Raw genomic sequence first — 5,822 nt, forward strand, 5'->3', positions numbered from 1 at the left:
CTGCAATTGTATAATTCGCAATTGTATAATTCGTTGGCCTTTTTCTCTGCAGTTTTTGAAGTAAAATGTTTGTAAATTGTATAATTAAGTGTATAACACGAAGATATACATTTTTGCATGTGTATATACAATTTTCTCTCGCTTTATACAAAACAGAAACAGAATTATACACTTCTGCGTATAAAGCGAGAGAGGCGAGCGAGAATGGAGAGTGGCGAGCGAGATTCCTGGGAGAGAGACGCTGGCAAAATTTAGATAATGTTTGCTATGGAGCACAATTAAATCAAACCCTAGCTATTCCATTTAATTTAGGTTATTAGTTTGCTATTTTATACAATTTTCCCTATTTTAATTTAAGAGAGAAGTTTTAGAAACGATTAATATTAGACATACTAGAAAGCAATGGCCCGTGAAGTATTATTATTATTATTATGTTAAGTTTGTTTTTATGTGAAATTGGAGATTTTTTCGATGAATCTAAGATGGTGTTCATTATGTAAAATTTTAATTTTTTTATATTTGATCAGTTAAAATCTTTGCAATATATTTTCTCTAGAAAATAACTTTTTTTTCCTTTTAAAATAAGGAAATGATTTCTATAATAGATGTTACCTGCACCTCTTATAGTATTTGTCTATATTATATTAAAATGTTTTTAGTATAATATTTTTGCCAACCTATCAAAAACAAGAAAATAAATAAGAAACATTTATTTTCCTACAAATCATTTCTAAAATATTATTTTTAATCTTAACAAACACATCCTAAGTAATTATTAATCATATATACTCATAGTAGTGCATTCTAAAAATTGACTACACTCTCGATCCATGAATAGATGTTGATGGTCAAATAATAAATTATTATACTCATGGAAACAGTATACCATTAGACACTTAATGCGACACTTTATGCACATATAGATTATTACTATTTATATATTAGCAAAAGATGATACATTTTTTTCAATAGTCATCAAGGTTCTTATTTTTAGTTTTTTCTACCAAAAACATAATACGGAATAATTTTATTAATTATACTTTTAAATTTATAACTAATCTATCATTGTTACAATAACAATTAGGAAAATAATGTTGAAATCATGCATATTCTACTAAGTAATTTTATTTTAGACTCTCAATCATCTAGGAATATAACTTGACTATTAGTATTTTTGTCACGACCCAATCAACTTGGCCGTGCGGGCACCTACTCTAACATCTATGTAGGAGAACCCTCATAACCCAACAACTAGAAAACATGTAAAATTTAAAGAAAATGAAGGCAAGTTAAAGAAGTTTAAGAATTAACCTATCTGAAATACAACTTTTCTAAATTATACAAAATAGTTTACCAATCCCAAGGACCTAGTCTGACAAGTACAAGAGACACTAAGAGAATAATAGAGCCAATTAACCAAAAAACACAGCTCTCACCACGGAATGAAAAGTCGAAGCTACTGGAGGATTTCTTCGTCTTCACCTAAGGAAACATCACCAATCCTGCATACAGAGTATGTCAAAAGACATAGCAACAGTAGTATCAGTACAACCACACATACTGGTAGGCATCATCGGTCAATCCGACGCTCACGTCATAATATATGAACTGAACAATAAAAGATCATGTCTGGACCTCTTGCTTCTCCACCCTTAGCCTTTTCTTAGGACACCTTCTAATTTCCACCTATCTTTTCCGTACGAGGTTACAACCTAAATACACTAACCACATAGTACACTACGAGTACCACTACCACCTTGTTATATGCTTTCAGAAAATTTAAGAAACTCGATGATTAATTTGTATTGTGGAGGTCCAAAATTTGGTGTCAACAACGATAAGGCCCCCTTCATCCGGTTTCCCAATACTGCTAGTGGGGAGAGGCACCATGACTATCGCATGACTGGTTTTTACTGTAAGAGGGCGATGACACTTCATAAGGTGGAGGAGAAGGCTTCTGCCTTCTATGCACAATTAGTCGAGTTTGGGTGGCTTCCACTGACTGAGGATCCCCCAAGTGCCCGCTCTACCTATGTGAGGGAGTTCTATGCTATCCTTCCACAGTATGTTCGGATGTTCCTTACCCAGTTATTCGTTTTGGAGGAGTTGGCATTCCCTTGAATGTCACTACCATCAATGGGGTGTTGGAGATGTCTGAGGTCTCAAACTTGGCGTTTGAGGACAAGCTTAGGATATGGACATGGAGTGGCTGCGGGAAACTATTATGGATCCCACAAAATGGGATCAGGTTTTTTGGGCTACAGCAGAGGGCATAATTAGTGTTGAATAGTCACTGGATGCTAAGAGGTGGCTACACTTGGTATCTAGGAGGATTTGCCCGTCAAGTAACCGCATGGATGTCAGTTATCCTCGGGTTCTGGTTGTGGCGTGCACTATACAGGGCATTTTGCTGAATGTGTGGGCACAGATTATCACCGAGTAGAAGATGTTCTATCGGGAAAACAAGAAGGCATTCTTCCTCCCTGATTTTATCACTGCCCTATGCAAGCAAGCAGGGGTGCCCTTTTTCAATGCTAAAGAGATATTGCCTATGGATCCCCCTATCCACCCTCTTTTGGTTCAGGCAGGTTCTACTTCTACAGGAAAAAAAAGGAGGACCAGCAGAGCTAGTAGCAGCATGGAGGCCGAAGGTTCTGACAACGAGGACCCACTATCTAGTGCACGAGTGGAGGAAGATTTAGCGGCTTTTTGGTGAAGGATGGTGAGCATTCCTACTGACCCTACTCCAGTCCCACCCAACTCTACCTTGGAGGTCGAGATGTTTCGACGTCAGCTGTGCAAGGAGAGGAGGAGGGATGTGGTGAGGGACCGCCTAATGCTGAAGATGTGGAAGAGGGTGAAGGCTATCTTCTCTTGTGTATCCGCCGGCTAGGCTCTCCCTTGGCTCGAGCCACCATATTTCAGGGACTTCCATTCCTTCACCCCCTCTTGGTTTTTCTTTAAGACGATAAGTTTATAGTCTCTCTTTTGACGTGACTCCTTTTTGTAGCACATGGATGCTTGCTTTTGGGTTGTCTGATGGAATTTGATTTTAATTCTTAAACATTTTTAATTACTACTGTTGTTGAACACTGCTTATTATTTGCAGGAATTGGCTTGGATCCATTTTGGGTTGGTATTTGGAAAAAGGGAAAAGAAGGGAGAATCCTGGTGAGGTTTTGCCTCCCTGTCCCGCTTTAGCGGGATAATCCTGTTGTAGCGGCACCACGCCAGCGGAAGGAATCCCGCTTCAGCGTCTAGAGTGGGACTAGAACCTGGCCAATGACTTTCTGGGTACAGTTTTCTTTTTATCCATTTTTTCCAGGCCTCTATGTCCACAAACCCCCTCGATTTCTAACTTTCTCCAAGTAAGATATACGATGTTATAGACCACACATCCCAAGATACACCTAGACATTACCATTTACATAGCCTTTTAGCGATCCAACCATAACTTTACTCGTATCGACTTCAGACACTCCACATGATGTCCTAAATCAGGTTACTTACCCCAACTGTATTCCTCTATTTCAACAATGATTCAGGATATCAACACACTTCTGTATCCACAGCTACATCATCACTCAACACGCAATACACAATAGCAGATCAATACAACAAAAATCACACATTCCCCATTAGTTACCACGAATTGGAAGCACACATTCAACGTTTACCAGACACAACACACATGCAATTTCAGTTTATTAATTAGTTCTTCCCATAGATAACCCTTAACGATTATCGGTTCTCTTTATAGCCCCTAGGGCTAGATACAACTTGGAACCTTCTGGTTCCAATTAACTTGTTGGTGTCCTTCGACAGTATCAACAACGTCAGTCCTCATCGTCAAGATACCAATTGGAATCGGTAGATACCAATTAGACTTAACCTATACCACAAGCAACATTTCGCATGAAAGGACTAAATGAATGGAATGACTTCCTAGAATTCTTCCTAACCTCTTATAGATTAGATATGGACATCAACACACCATAAGAGTCTAGTCCACATTTTGCTCTTGTACGGGGAGACCGGTAACCTAATATCTACATCAATTTGTCATTACACAACCCACTCGTGCAGGCAGCTACTCTAACACCTACGTAGGAGAACCCTTATAACCCAACAACTAGAAAACATGCGGAATTTAAAGAAAACAAAGGCAAGTTAAGGAAGTTTAAGAATTAACCCATACGAAATACAACTCATCTAAATTATACAAACTAGTTTACCAATCCCCAAGGACCTAGTCTGACAAGTACAAGCGCCACTAACAGAACAATGGGGCGAATTAAACAAAAGACACATCTCCCACCATGCGGAATGAAAAGTCGAAACTTCTTCGTCTTTACTTAAGGAAACATCACCAATCCTACATCCAGACTATGTCAAAATACATAGCAAGAGTAGTATCATTACAACCACACGTACTAGTAGACATCATCAGTCAACCCGACACTACCTCATAATATATGAACTGAACAATAAAAGATCATGTTTGTACCCTTCGCTTCTCCACCCTTAGCCTTTCTTAGGATGCCTTCCAATTTCGACCTATCTTTTCCGTACGACATTACAACCTAAATAGGTTAACCACCTTGTATACTACCAGTACCACTACCACACTTAAGACTCCATTAGTTCATAGATTAACTATACAACATTTTAAAGCAAGCTTATCTTGCAATTTTTGTAGAAGACTTTAATACCTCCAAACATAAATTTAATGTCAGAAAACAGACATGTTGAAAAGGACTTGAAATTGTCCTTTCTAATATATAGAAATATAGCTATATTTTGGGTATTTAGCATTCATAGCCAAAAAAAGAAAAAAAGAAAAGGCAAGTGATATTGAGAGGAAAAGGAGAATGACAAGTGATACTGGGAGAGTAAGGAATGAGGTGACCAAAATCTAGGATAAAAAGAGGAGAGATGCTAGATACAAAATGTACTTGATGAATACAATTGTATCACAAATATAGTCTGATACATACAAGTTGATACATGTTATATTGAATCCATTTGCTCTTGTAGTGCTTGTATTCATCTGTGATACAGAAATGCAGGTTGATACATGCACATTCGATGCATATACGTCGAAACATTTTTATCACTTGTATTCATTTGATCTAGCATTACTTGTATTCCTTTTAGATATAGAAATATAGATATAAAGAAATATTGAAACATGGAGTGTATCACTTAAATTTATTCACTATTGTATTGGTGTTGTTCATTCACGATACATAAATACAATTATATTTTATGCATACAAGTTAATTCAATCGTATCACTTAAATTCATTCTCTCATGTACCACTTATATTCATTTACAATATAGAAATATAGGTTGATATAGGATGATACATATAGAATGATTTAAGATAGCATATTGATATAATTAGCGTAGAGTGATACAACATGTAGAATAATTCAAGATAGTATATTCATACAATTGGTAANTACATATATATATGGTTTTAAATATATTATTACTTTAGTTTATTAATTTTTAATAAAGTCAATTATCTACAATTACTTGTCAATTAATTAACTCGAGTTAAACTGAATATTTATAAATTTCCAAAATTAACCTATTGGGTCATTATATTATCCACCACTAAAAATCATGTTCTTTCTCAAACATATTGAAGGAAAAGAAAGAATATCGACATTACCAAAAGCTTGAGGTATGAGCTACCAGTGTGTGTTTATCTCTCTAAGTAAGCTAATTCTTAAGACCATTCCATCAACATCAACTACTAAGTACTGAACTTTCAAATAAAACTTTGAAAGATATATAAATCAAGAGTGATTATC

This window comes from Solanum pennellii, chromosome 5, assembly GCF_001406875.1.
Source record: "Solanum pennellii chromosome 5, SPENNV200".
Taxonomy (NCBI): Eukaryota; Viridiplantae; Streptophyta; class Magnoliopsida; order Solanales; family Solanaceae; genus Solanum; species Solanum pennellii.